The sequence below is a fragment of the Ambystoma mexicanum genome, chromosome 1p (assembly GCF_040938575.1).
Source record: "Ambystoma mexicanum isolate Mex_15411 chromosome 1p, UKY_AmexF1_1, whole genome shotgun sequence".
Classification (NCBI taxonomy): domain Eukaryota; kingdom Metazoa; phylum Chordata; class Amphibia; order Caudata; family Ambystomatidae; genus Ambystoma; species Ambystoma mexicanum.
Window position 1 is genome coordinate 1,018,654,795 of NC_090921.1, and position 15,018 is coordinate 1,018,669,812.

The 15,018-nt window shown below is 48.5% G+C and overlaps 1 protein-coding gene across 6 annotated transcripts in view; it reads right to left on the reverse strand.

Moving 5' to 3' along the window:
• CENPT (centromere protein T) overlaps positions 1–11,520 on the reverse strand; it is a 1,770,416-nt gene extending 1,758,896 nt beyond the window's left edge. For all 6 annotated transcript variants that reach the window (XM_069655330.1, XM_069655348.1, XM_069655339.1 and 3 more), the window contains exon 1: positions 11,423–11,520. The gene's annotated coding sequence lies outside the window, so the exon portion shown is untranslated. The remainder of the gene's footprint in view (positions 1–11,422) is intronic.
• Between the last annotated feature and the right edge of the window lie 3,498 nt (positions 11,521–15,018).

Sequence of the window (15,018 nt, forward strand, 5' to 3'; positions counted from 1 at the left end):
AAGCAGCAGAGTGATAGGATAACATGTCAAGGAGGTTGGGGATCAGCTCATGGGTGGAACATCAGTTTCACAGATGTATACAACCAGCAGGTTACAGAACTAGGTTTGCAATTAAAAGCAGTTGGCCATATGATCATTTGCATTTTCAAAAGTGTTCATGTGTCAATACGATGCATCTTCACCCAACAAAATGAAATATAGCTGACACTGAGATTTAGATACACTCACATTTACTGTAAAGCATGGAAACAATGCAGTGCAGTGTTGTACAGTAGCAATACCGTAATTATGGATTATGTAACAACTTACATTTTCTTTTTCAGACAGGATATAGTTAGCTTAATACAATTTTCCTGATTACTTCTGGTTTGAAATCATTTGAAAAAGAAGAACAAAATCTTGTCTAGCACTCCCACACAGGGATTTGGAACTTAAAAGTGGAGCAGATGAGTACTGCTGTACTCTCTGTCCATTAGCTCCTTTGAACTTGCACTGAATAGAGAAAAGAGGGTGGAGAGAGCATTGAGGGCAAGAGAGGAGTTCAGAGTGAGCTTTGTTTTCATTGAACAGGAAAATTTAAATATCTGGCCTTGCTACACAAGTGCCAATTTAATTAGCAAACCTACATAATTGCATAGCAAATTGCTATGCGACACTGCTTATTGTATGCCCTGGACATCCTGACAGAGACATTAGTATTTGTGTTGAGGCAGGAAATCCCCTCTTAGAGTTAGGGCAAGGTATGGTTTTCTTTTAATTTTCTCACATTAAGAAAAGTCTAACAACCACAATGACCACACAATGCCAGAGTATTACTTCTGCACCCTTACAGCAGTCATAACATAGCCATTTAACAAATGGATGGTCACTTTGAAACACATACCCTCCCCAGACCCCTTATGAAACACAGCACAGCCCCCATGCCTATGAACAGGGCCGAAGCACTACTCCTATAGATCAGAGCAATACACATAAAAGGAAATTGCTTATGCAGACACATATTTATGTTGCCTGTACTGGAGGTCCTGCAGATATGTGCAAGACTGAAGACTACAATCCTGGACTTATTAGTTATCCAAGAAAATCCCCATCTAACTAGTTTCTGCCCGAGATACCCTAGCCAAGGAGGATGGGGCGCAGAGGTTATTGCTCTTAAAGCATTCCATCTCTTTCCCTGATAATGTAGGTGGCAACGGTAGTGCATTTCAAAGGAAACTCTACTAGTACCCTCCTGGCATGGACGTCATGGTTTCTCCTAATGTTGAAGGTAGCAGTGGTTCCTGTCTGGCGTAATCTGCGGAGCTCGCCCACTCAAGCAGAGCACAGTGTGCAAGGCACAGCCTATAGAGACATGGGTTGACGTCACAATTGGCTGGTGCAGTTTACCAATCCAGGAAGTCAGCAACACAAAGCATACCACAGGCACTGACAGAATTTCTGGAGCTAGTCTGATAACAAAACAATTCAGGTCAGGCCTTAACACGCATAATGCTTGCTGGCTTACAATTCCTATAAGTTGGTTTTGCAGTAGGCTTAGCAGACTCCCTTCTAAGGGCACAATGGGTGGCAGTGAGAGCCTTTAGGAAACAATGGGTAAAAGGGTACAGAAAGTGAGAACCTGGTCCCTTAATTACTTAAGAGCTTTTCCTAGACATCTGGGGCACTCAGGAGCGGTTTTTAAAGCTTTGAAGAATCTTCCTTTGAAACCTGTTGGCTTAATACACAAATAGTCTGACTCGGTAGAGCATACTTTTAGTGTCCAATATATTGACTAATAGGCTGGGGGAAACTAGTCCTCCACTGAGTGTGCAAGGCTACTTATCTAGATACATCCACAATCCCCGATCCTCATGTGCCGCACATCTTTTCTGGGAAAAGTGGTCTCAAAGATTCATCAATAACAGGACATCGTTTTACCTGGAGAGGAGCTATGGTGCAATCTTGTCGGGAGGAGAGTGATGCTTTCCTAACTGGACAGAACTCGTTCCGAAATTCGGACAGCTTGTTTGTTACCTTTTTTTGTTCTCCCGTTTTGGGAGAAAAGCATCACTGCCACCACTAATCAGCAGATGGATCCAAACAACCATTTCAATGGCATATATAGAAGTCTCTCACCGCTACAATCGACAGGCGGATGGCCAACCACAAGCCCCAGGGTACCTACCCAGGACATATGCCGGGTATCATCATGGTCTGAACCAAACATGTTCAGAAAAAACTTCCTCCTGAATACTGACGGACGCAGCTTTCGCATGAGTGTATTGAGCACAATCATTAACTGAAAGAGGCGACGTACAGGTTACTGATGCAAAATAATGGTGTTGCGGTGTGCAAGAAGCATACTTGGGGTTCTGAGTGGTTTCTTATCCATCACTAGCTTTTCTATTACATAAAAATAAGAACTGGGATGAGGAAAAGAAAAGTGGAAGTGAAGTAATCATCTACCACACAGAGTCTGTGAGTATATTCACAATCTTACATTTATTTGCCAGCAAGCCGGCACAGCATCCTGCTTAACCTTTCTGCTCTAGCTCACTCCCCTAACTGTCCTCCACCACGTTCCCATTCAACCTCAACATTCCACATTCTAGACGCTCGTGGCACCACAAGCAACTTGACATGGATGCATACCACAATAGGAAGTAAGGCTCTGATTACTTACCACTAACCTTCATTAATCTTAGTGCTACTGTTCCTCCTCACAGTACGTACGACTTGTCTCACTCTCCCCCTCAGGAATGGTAAGCTTGTTTAAACGTTACTACTGCATGCTGGGCTGGGAAACTGGGGACATTATACTCTCAAAGGAAAGGGGCAGGAACAAAACAATATTATAATAAACAAATTGGTTCCTGTCATGGATGCTGGAGCCTCCAAAAGTACTGCAACAAAGAAAGTGTAGGACTACATACTTGCCTGCTAACCCTACAGATTGTAGGCAGTATGCTACTGCTTTTAAGGAGTCCAACCGCCTACATTTTAGTTTCAAATCATGGCATTTACAAGTGGCTTCAATTTCACCCCAACGTCTTCGTCTAATGGTCCGTAAAGTGCGTTTTTAATATACTGAGTTATAGGCAGGTAAAGAAGTGGATACAAAATAGATATACCCCTGCACATTCTTTGCACCATTGTGTTTCCCATCTATAGTATGTTTTTCAAAGTACTCCAGTTAACAGTAGAAGTTGGTCTATTTGAAGGTTGTCAGATGAAATACAAGAAGGTATAGAGACTGTCATTTTTTCATGGTTATTATTTTAATTTTAGACAGAAATTATCTTGAAGGACCTGCCAGGATTGGAAGCATCTTATCTTCCCTGATCAAATGCCATGCCACAGGGCCAAATGTATGGTGTCATTGTAAATAATGGCAACAGTATGCCAGTTACTATTTTTGAAGCTTAAAAAAATCCTCCCTGTTTTTGGGCAAATAAAATTGGCAAGTAGATACAATACCGATAAGTTAATAGATCATTATGACATCACTCATCCACATATCTCACGCATTTAGCATCCCCACAGAAAAGCAGTGTGTTGTAATGGAATGCTGCCTGTGTTCTGTGGCCAGCATTCCAGACTGAGCGTCGGTTGGAGGGGCTCGTAGCGGTGCAGCCATGGGGTCCATATCTTCAATAAAGCTTGTTATATTCCTCTTACCTTGTCACCGCCATTATTTCATTGGCTACAAGGATGCAGTGACGGCTGGGGCGGACCCCGACCCACACGTGCAGAGCAGGCGTCAAGGGGACAGTGTGGGCCATCTCTGACCGGCCAGTGTTTTCGCACGGTCCATAGGAGGACGTTCCCAGGCGGCTCACAGGGCACCCTCAGGCGGTGGCCACCTGCGATTCATGGTGCACCGAAAAGCCCCGACGACCAGAGCTGTGAAATCCAGTAAGCTGCCACCATATAGCTAGAGGCAAGGAACTAGCTACTTCGGCGGATGTGGCAGCCATTTTGGTTGCCTAGCAACGCCCGGCATATACATTGCAGTACTCCTTTGCACAGCTAATAATATACACACAAAGGGAGCTGGAGGTGCCGCAAAGAGGCACTGGGAGCACAGGAAGAAGCGACAAAGGACAATGTACTGTAACAGAGTGCACGCTATGGAAACTAGCTGGTTGTGCAGCAAGAAAGCACAGGAAGGTGAAAGGCCATAACGCACCGTGACCCAGGGGTGCTTTAGTGAAATTACTCGGACTGTGGTGGAGCAATTTCGTGCAGACATGCAGCACAGCAATGCCAGGCCTCCCCCGGCGCTCTTTATGTCTCCAGGGGAACCCCCAGTTGTGTGGGACCTCTGGGTGGATGCGTTCCAAGTGTACATGAGGGCAGCTGGAGGTTCCAAGTACAGCAATGATGAAAAGGACGCGCCATTGTTGAACTGTCTAGGCACTGAAGGTCTCAGGGTGTTCAGGCATTTGCCAGGCGAGGAAGTATATATTCCAGGTGGCGGAGAAGGAAAAAGAGTTGCGAGTGCATATGAAACAGCGCTCAAACTGTTGGAGGGACTATTTGGGAAGAGACCCAATGTGGTACTTGAACAATACCATTTTTTCTACAGGGCACAAGGATTTGGGGAAGGTATTGACGCCTACGTTGCGGCTTTACGTACTCTCATGGCCACGTGAAAGTTTACAGGGGTACAGGAGGAATACATCAGAGACCGGATTATGAAGACAAGCAATTCTAAGGTCAGAGAAAGGTTGTGGATAGACAGAGACCCGCCTTTGGACAAGGTGATTGAGATTGCGAGAGTCATAGAGTTTGTTGTTGTGTTCGGTGGTACCACAATGCCGCCATCGATTGGTTGTGGCTCTTCTTTGGAACGTCATTTGAGCAGGTTTTCCGTGGAGCAGCGTGTGTGCGAATCCGCCAGTGAATCGGTGCTGAGGTGCAGCGAGAGGCCGGTACCTACTATTGGTGGTGGAGTGGAAGGTGTGGGTTTGGAGTGTGTTGTTCATGTATCGGACAGTAGCGATGGGGTCGCACGTTGAGGATTCGAGTGCCTCCGGTTAGAATGAGAGACTAGGTCTGGAGGGGTGGGAGTGAGTAGCGCATTGGTAAAGGTTTTCATCAAAGTGTTCCATGAAGGGCTTTACTCATTACAACATCCACAGTGTTTCACAATGTTCAGATTGGTTGGTGCACACTTCATCTTTATTGAGGTCTTTTGCCAGGAGTGAGCATCTTGTGTGCTGCACCATGCTGTTGCCGTCTACTGTGCCTTTAAGGCACAGGCCCGCCAAGTGATGTGGGCGTAGTTAGTCACAGAGGGTAGTGGGATGAGCGAGAGAGCCCGCCAGTTTTGTTCCTGTAAGATTACAAATAAAGAAAGTTCTGTTACCTGATCCTCCGGCTCTGCATCCTTACTTGTGTGCAAGCGGCCGATTCCGGCCAAGAAACTGGCGACGAGGATCTCTCCATGTGAGAGTCGGAGTCCTCCTTTCGTGGGTGACTCCCACCACGAGTCCTCTAGGCACTGTGGCCACCATCCTCCTCCATACGCGCTCTGCATCCAGATACCAGCACTCCTGCCAGTCAATGCTTCAGCTACAGAGGCCTGTCCTGCCTGCAAATCACCTTCGGAACCCAGGCGCGCCCGGGAAGAGACACCATACATCGCTCCAGCCCCCAAAGATCTACATCCCTGGGGGCAGTAACGGCACACCATACGCGGGCGGCTGCTCGAAAAAGGCAGGCCTGCTCGCTGTTGCTCCACCAAACGGCCCCGAGGCAACGTGACCGTCGCCTCCTTACAAGCCTGTTACGGCTCCTACGGTCCTTGGGACAGCGCACATGACCACGGAGGCCCTATTTCCTTGGTCTTTGCACACGAGGTGTGCCTGGAACATTTACCCATGCACGTGTGGCTTAAGTCCTGTGTCACACACAGTGTGTGCTCTGGAAAGCTAACCCCTGCACGTCTGACTCCCGCCATGCGGGGTCCCCATAACCTGGTTGCACCGCTTTGAGAGTAGAGCCTGGTAGACACCACCCACCGTTCGACCTGAAGAGCGCACGTGAAAACCCACACCCCACATCCTGGAACTGCCTACCAGTGTTTGCCTCATCACCTGCACACCCACCGGCCACCATGAGCAACCCACCATCCCCACCACCAGCCTGCAGCATGACATCCATCCAGTTGTGCATGCCACTTCCGTTCTCCATGACGCCGCAGGCCAACAAAGGGCCCCGGTGGACCGAGTGGATGGAGGACTTCTACTATTTCGTCAGAGGCTCAGAAGTCGCCCCACTTGTGTGATGTCTTCCTCAATTTGAAAATGATCAAAACCATCCCAACAGCCGGCCAACCTGATTTCGCCTCTCTAATTGCCGCACTGGACAGACTGCTCATCATCGAGCCCAATCTGGATGTTCAGAGGTACCTCTTCAATCAGTGCACGCAGAAGCCACAGGAGACCGTGCATGAATACATAACTCGCCCGAGAGTCAAGGGGCCCCACTGTCAGTTTGATGCTTTCTCGCTGAACGAGGCCATCCGATTACACGTCATTGAAGGCTGTCTGTCACCCACGCTCAAGAAACAACTGCTAAAGAAGCCTCTCACAATCCCAGAAGTAAGTGAACTTGCCCGAATATTCTAAAGGATTGACGCCCAAGCGACGTCGATGGCAGGCACGCCTGCAGCAAAGCAGGACTCCACCGAACTAATTGCCGCAGTTCAACAACCCACCTCATGACCGGGAGACATGGGTATTGCCCTGTACATGCAATTCAACCAACAAGTGCCGAGACAACAGAGACAATACTACCAATGTGGCATGGCATTTCCGCACTCCGGTCCTGCCTGGCCTTGTCGCAAAGGTGTGCCACCTGCGGGAGAGAGGGTCACTTCTGGACCGTCTGTAGGAAAGGCAAGCCGTTCCCTACCATAAGGCCCCAGACGCCCACCAGAATCCCTTATCGCCCAACACAACCTGAACAATTCAAGCAGAGATTCTACCAGCCCAGCCCACAAAGGTATGTCCGGCCCGTCGATGAATACCACTATCAAGACTACCCGCAGGGTTATGCATACCACGAACAAGCGCCTCAACTGACCGACGAGTACGATGAACCCCCCCCCCCCTGAGGGGTACCAGGAAGATTACTGTTTCTATGCTCCCATACCCACCACAGGCACCCATACTACGACCCATCAGCACATGATGAATACGTCAACCTCATCCAAGACAGCACGGAGGCCAAGGAAGCCCCAAGGATACCGGTCAAGATGGGCAACTGCCTTTTCCACTTTCTAGTAGACTCTGGCGCCACTGTAAACATTATGGGAGAGCATGAATACCTGAAGAGCCCCGATAAACCAAGACTCGAACTGACCTATTTGAGGATTTTCCAATGGGGCGCAGCCACACCCCTACAGGCCATCAGCCATTTCAGACGCTGCCTTCTCCTCAAAAGACAGCAAACTGACACGACCATCCACGTCATCCGGTGCCCCACAAAAGGCCGGTGCCTCCTCAGCTACTACACAGCTTCATGCTTGGGACTCAGACATTCATGTCAGGGCCGATGAGGTAACACCATCTGCCGCTGTCGACCAGTGGCGTGAAGACGCCATAAGGGCCATCACCACCGACAACACTCAAGCCCCCATCTCCAAACGTGATGTCATTGCAAAATTCCCTCAACTGTGCACAGGCTTAGGAAAACTAAGAGGCCTCCCTATCAAGCTGCACATTGACCCCTCGGTGAGACCGGTGCCACAACATCCCAGGAGAGTCGGATTCTACCTCCAAAAAGCAGTCTCCAGAGAGCTCGACCAACTGCTCTCCGATGGCATCATTGAGCCAACGACTGGACCCACTCCCTGGGTATCACCTCTAGTCGTTGTGCCGAAGGAAAGGGGGAGGCTGCGGGTGTGAATCGACATGAGGGTGGCCAACACTGCCATCCAGAGGGAGAGACACCCGGGCCGTGCATAGAGGACATGATTGTGCAACTTAATAATGCTTGCATATTCTCCAAGCTTGACCTAGTACAGGGATACCATCAACTGGAACTGCACCCCCGACGCCAGAGGGATAATGACGTTCGCCACCCATAAGGGACTGTTCCGATAACAAAGGTTAAACTTTGGTATCTCCTTAGCGGCAGAGATTTTTCAAGACACTGTGAGGCAGATCATCAGGCCCATCTCTGGCACACTAAATTACAGCAATGACATTCTCGTCTTTCGGGCGACGGGATGATGCCTGACCCGGAGAAAGTGAATACCATCACCAAACTCAAAGAACCCCAGCAGGTAGCAAAGGTGCGATCCTTCCTGGGAATGGCAGGGTACTGTGCCAGGTACATCCCGCACTAAGCCTCAATCACTGAACCGCTCAGGAGGCAGCTACAGAAAGAGGCTATGTTTGAGTGGTCCCCCGCGTGCCAGCAGGCGTTTGAGTCCATTAAGAAAGCCCTGACAGAAGCTCTTTGCCTCACGTATTTCAACTCATCCTGGTACACGGAAATAACATTGGACGCCAGCCCTGTAGGCCTGGGTGTCATTCTAGTACAGACAAGCGGAGCGGACATCAACCCCAGACACATAGTAGCATACGCCGGCAGGGCTCTATCCACGCCGGAGTTTGCATACTTCCGGACCGAGAAGGAGAGCGTGGCCGTGGTGTGGGCCTGTGAACATTTCCACAATTTTATTATCGGAAAGAAATTCACACTGATTACCGACCACCAGGCACTCCTGTCGTTATTCGTCCAATATCCACGGATGAAGATGCCTCCGAGGATTGAGCGATGGGGCATCAGACAGGAGGAGTATGACTACGACATTGTACACCGGCCTGGGGGCGACCTGAACCTTGCGGACTACATTTCACACCACCCTGCGGGCCCTCCTGTCACACGAGTCAGTGATGTTGCCTACATTGACTACGTGGCTGCCTGCTCGCTGCCGTCTGCTCTTTCCTTGCAGCTGCATCTGCTGCTGATCCTACGACCTCCCTAGCCATCAGCCTGACGACCTCCAATAAATGGAAGGACTACCGATGAGCAATGTTGACCCACCCGGTGGTGTGCAAGGATGAGATAGAGAGACTGGCAAGGATACAGTCTGAACTGGCCATCAAAGACCACACTATACTCCTGAGGGGCTGCCGAGTTGTTATCCCTGCCGCCCTTCGAGCCGATGTAGTCCGGACAACCCACGAGGGACACCGGGGAGCTGAAAATACTAAAAGACAACTATGCTGCCCCGTCTGGTTCCTGTTCCTGGATTCACTGGTCGATGAATGGATCAAGAACTGCCTGGCCTGCCAGTGCACCGCTCCAGCCAAGCCCCTGGTGCCCTTGCAACCCACACAGATCCCAGAAAGGCCATGGGAGTGAGTGGCTGTTGATTTATACGGCCCACTGGAGTCCGGGGACTATTTCCTTCTCCTCATTGACGAATACTCCAGATTCCCCATTGTCAAGAGACTTGCCACCACAGCATTCCCTCAAGTAGCAGCTACCCTGGATGAGGTGCTCAACGAATGGGGCATCCCAAGGGTGATCAAGTCCGACAACGGTCCGCCATTCAACAGTCATGAGTTCGAGGCACTAGCGAAGCACTTGGGGTTCAAACACCTGAAGATAACAACCCGGTGGCCACAGGCGAATGGCATGGCAGAACGTTTCATGGCCTCGGTAAAAAAACTGCTTCAAAGGGCTCGCATAAAGGCCACAAATCGCTATCAGGCCCTCTACCGGCTACTGCGAGACTATCGAAATACTCTGTACGAGGCCACTAACAAGACCCCCGCAGAACTGATGGTTCAGTATGATGTACACACACAGATCGTGAGAGTCCTCAACCCCAGGGGGCGCCGACGCCAAAGTGTGTTCAGAAGGATGCAGAGATGAAAGAGAAAGCGAAGCAGGAGTTGGACACAAGGCGCCGGGCAAAGCCTAAGGACTTCCAGCTCAGAGACCAAGTCCTTGTTCAACAGCCCATGGTGAAGAAGACAGATTCCCGATTTGCCTCGACCCCCATGTGTCACAGCCATCAAAGGGACGATGGTCACGGCCCGGAATGACGACAAAACAAATCACAAGGAACAGCTCATTGTTTAAACACTATATCAAAAAGGGAGGAGAGTGCGTCTCCCCCGCCAAACCGACCCGGTATCTAGGGAGCCACGAGATGACCTGTGGATCCCACCGGGAGGGGACGCGAGTCAAGGAGAAAGCACGGTCGATCGCGAAGGAGAGACTGGCGACCGGTGACCGGAAAGCCAGACACCTGAGAGTAACTGAGCAGCTGTTACGCTGGGTCGAAAAATGTTGACCCAGAGATTTGAACATTGGTCCGGTGGTGGCGTTGCCGTCCACTGTACCTTTAAGGCACAGGCCCGCCAAGTGATATGGGCGTGCGTAGTTAGTCACGGAGGGCAGTGGGAGGAGTGAGAGAGACTGTCAGTTTAGTTCCTGTTAGATTACGAATAAAGAAAGTTCTGTTACCTGATCCTCCGGCTCTGCGTCCTTAATTGTCTGCAAGCGGCCGATCCCGGTCAACACATGCCTCAACCTTTTGACTTCATGCTACGTTCATGTTGTTCAGTTTTCTTTCTCTATTGTTGCATTTGCTTTACATTGCGTCCAGCGTTCCAGATTGGGTCTCAGTTGCAGGGGCTCGGTGGCGGTGCTGCCATGCTTCCGCATCTTCAATAAAGCTTGTTATATTCCTCTTAGCTTGTTACCGCCGTTATTTCACAGTACATAAATGACCAAACATTTTAATCCACTTTGCCCTTTTCAAGAAAAGATTTGAATGCACGAATTTTGAGAGAGTACATTTCTGAAAACAGTGAGCCGGTCAGTTTACAATTGCAAGGTAAGCCCGGTACAATGGCGAATGACTCACATTGTAAGCATAGATATCTCTTATTGCTGCCAGATGGCTAAAAAAGCAGAGGATGCAATTATCTGAGAGATATTGTGCACGAGTGATCAACTGGAAGGGGCGAAAACTGTGAAGAGAGAAAAGACCAGGTGGCAGATGTATGCCTAGTACACTGTTAATGTTCCCATCATCAGTTACATTCATGAGTGCGCCTACCCCAGCACTTTGCAAACAAATCTGTCCCAGAAAATATTGAAACCATTTCAAATGCTTCTGAAATAGTTGAAGAATCCTATAATGAACCCGAAAGAGGCCAACCATACACAAAGTCTGTCTAGCCGAAACGAAACAACTCAAATCCGTGGGCTTTTCCAATCTGGACTGGTATATAGATTGTAAGGCTCAGCAGAGTTCAATTTTCTTCCTCATTTGAACTTCAAAACTGCAGTTTTTTGTTTGTAAAGTATGCCAGTCACCAAGTCTTAGGTTGTTTGGTGGGGCAAGCAATCAAGACGGACTTCGCAAGGATTAAATTAATACGGTGATGTGAGAAAGTAAACATACCTTACTCCAATCTATCAAGACAGTAACTACATCTGTAGGAGCGGGAACCAGCAATCAAGCGGATTAGAGGAAAGGCCCTAGAAACGCTTATTTATCACGTGACTTATACCCACACTTGCGTTGTCAACAGTGTGCCTTGTGGTGTTCTATTTACATCACGTGATATGCCATGCGTGAACCATTTTCATCATTACTTAGCGTTTTCTTCGTGACAGCAGTGCTGGAAATGGACGCAATATACTTGGGAAAACGCTGTTCTATCGCTCTCCAAGCCCTGGGGTGGGGGGGATTGCCAGGGGTGTAGGCGGGACTTGTGGGGGCGGAGCTAAATGTCGATTGATGTGCATACCCTGAAAATAGGATTATGCGTGCTTTACATAAAAACCAAGTGCATTTTCGGAACATAAGTGTAAGGATCTGGCCTATCTGAGTGTGTGCATGTTTCAGCTCGCCTGTGATGTCACCTGTGGAATGTTTACGGGCAGACATGCTTGTTATTTGAAAGGTGACAGTTGGGGCCAGCTTGCCACCAGGGCTGGTGGATGTTAATACCTTGTTTGTTCTTAACTTTACTAATTATGCACGTTCCTGACCAATAAATTAACTCTAGACCATACGGTCTGCCTTCGATACTTAATCAGACAACAAAACTTTACTTTGGCGACGAGGATTCTAGGTACTCTGCGATCTAAAGAAAAGAATGCTGTCCCTGAATAAAAGTAAGCTGACGGATTTCTGCTATCAATGTTTTTCTTGTGGCCGTAGTTCAAAGTGCCGGTGTTGTATGCTATCCTGCCTCCTATGGTAGATTGTGGGCGGCAGTGTTCGGCAATCTTCGGAGTCACGCCCACTTGATGGCTACAGCCAGACATGCAGCCCGAAATGAAAAGCTAATGTTATAGCCCGCCTACAGCCCGCCCTCCAACATCTCTGTTCAGGGATTGGCCAGAGCTACCAGATGGGCGTTGTTTCAGGGCCTTCACTCTGTCATGGGAAGCCGAATATCATACAGTATGGTATAATATACGGCTTCCCATGTTGTTTTTTTTATGGTATAATATACGGCTTCCCATGTTGTTGTTTTTTTTAATACTGTGCAAAGTCTGGGAGCCTAGCATTCGCTCAGTTGTACATTTGCGCACATGTTATTATTTTAAATGGTATAATAATAAGAAAGGTTGTACTGTTACAGTAGATGGGGCACTTAAACATGTTTTATGGCATAATTAACCTTTCTATATTTTATTCCAACATCACACTACAGCCAAAATAAGAAAGGTTGTACTGTGACAGCAGATAGGGCGCACATGTTATTATTTTAAATGGTATAATAATAAGAAAGTTTGTACTGTTACAGTAGATGGGGCGCTTAAACATTTTTTATGGCATAATTAACCTTTCTATATTTGATTCCAACATCAAAGCACGAGGAATCACTGCAGGAGTCTCTCTTAAGGATAAAGGGGGAGGTTGGGCTCAGTCACACAACTCTGTCATAATGCAGGGGGGTGCATGGTAGGGTCTCCCTTCAGCATGTGTTACTGGGAAGGGAAGTCAACAGTATTTTACGTAATTGGTGTTAAGCTCCCTGTTCACCCGCGGCTTGGTAAACTGTGCACATTATCACACACTGCTGCAAGTGACTGGTATGGGCTGCGCTATGTCATGGCTACAACTCCACTGGGTTAATGAGGCTCAAGCCCCCTACCTAAAGTTTGGGCTGTTTGTATGGGGATGAAATGCAGACTGGTGAGAGTCTGTAATTCCTTTCCTTTTGTCCTCAGCAGCGCTGTTCTTCGGCGTGCATTCAGCCATCACACACTACAATGGGGCATTTCCAACCGAAAGATCCCCTTCCCCTTACAGCTACAACTATCAATTCTGTGTCTGCTTCCAAGACGGATCTATCTGATTACTGTGCCCCAATTACTATGACCCCCAAAATGTTGACTTTTTTATTTCAACCCCATTTTCACCTCATATATATGCTGGGAGAGACACGATCAGCCCCCCTACATGTATTATGGTAATTTGCATCCCCTGTCTCCCTGGGGTTAACTCACAATGACACAAGTCGTCATCCTGTTTAACGTTTAATCTGGTCCCTACCAATGTATCGGCACCACCTACCTCCTCCCTTGACACCCCCATACCTTTTCATTGTTGGGGTGCATGATATCATGTCCTGAACGCAACTATGGTAATTCACAAAACCTGTAACACACATCCTGTTTTATGTTTACTCTGGTCCCAAATGATGTAGAGGCACCACCTAGCCCTTCCCTGGATACCTCCATACCCTTTGATTGTGGGGGTGCAAGATATCATGGCCTGAATGCACTTATGGTCATTTTGCATCCCCTGCCTCCCTGGGGTTAGCTCACACTAACAAAAGTGGTCATCCTGTTTTATGTTTAATCTGGTCCCAAACGAAGTAGAGGCACCATCTAACATCGCCCTGGACACCCCCATACCTTTTGATTGTGGGGGGTGCAAGATATCATGGCCTGAATACACCTATGGTAGTTCGCATCCCCTACCTCCCTGGGGTTAACTCACACTGACGCAAGTGGTCATCCTGTTTTATGTTTAATCTGGTCCCAACCAATGTAGAGGTGTCCCCTAACCCCTCCCGGAACACCCCATACCTTTCGATTGTGGGGGGTGCAAGATATCATGGCCTGAATGCACCTATGGTAGGTTGCATCCCATACCTCCCTGGGGTTAACTCACACTGACGCAAGTGGTCATCCTGTTTTATGTTTAATGTGGTCCCAACCAATGTAGATGCACCATCTAACCCCTCCCTGGAGACCACCATGCCTTTTGATTGTGGGGGGTGCGAGATATCATGGCCTGAATGCACCTATGGTAATTTGCATCCCCTATTTCTCTTGGGGCTATTCACACTAGCGCAAGTGGTCATCCTGTTTTATGTTTAATCTGGTCCCAACAAATGTAGAGGCACCATCTACCCCCTCCCGGAACACCCCCATACCTTTTGATTGTGGGGGGTGCAAGATATCATGGCCTGAATGCACCTATGGTAATTTGCATCCCCTATTTCTCTTGGGGTAATTCACACTAGCGCAAGTGGTCATCCTGTTTTATGTTTACTCTGGTCCTAACCAATATAGAGGCATCCCCCTAGCCCCTCCCGGAACACCCCCATACCTTTTGATTGTGGGGGGTGCAAGATATCATGGCCTGAATGCACCTATGGTAATTTGCATCCCCTATTTCTCTTGGGGCTATTCACACTAGTGCAAGTGGTCATCCTGTTTTATGTTTAATCTGGTCCCAACCAATGTAGAGGCACCATCTACCGCCTCCCGGAACACCCCCATACCTTTTGATTGTGGGGGGTGCAAGATATCATGGCCTGAATGCACCTATGGTAATTTGCATCCCCTATTTCTCTTGGGGCTATTGACAGTAGCGCAAGTGGTCATCCTGGTTTATGTTTACTCTGGTCCTAACCAATGTAGAGGCATCCTCTAACCCCTGCCGGGAACACGCCCATACCTTTCGATTGTGGGGGGTGCAAGATATCATGGCCTGAATACACCTATGGTAGTTCGCATCCCCTACCTCCC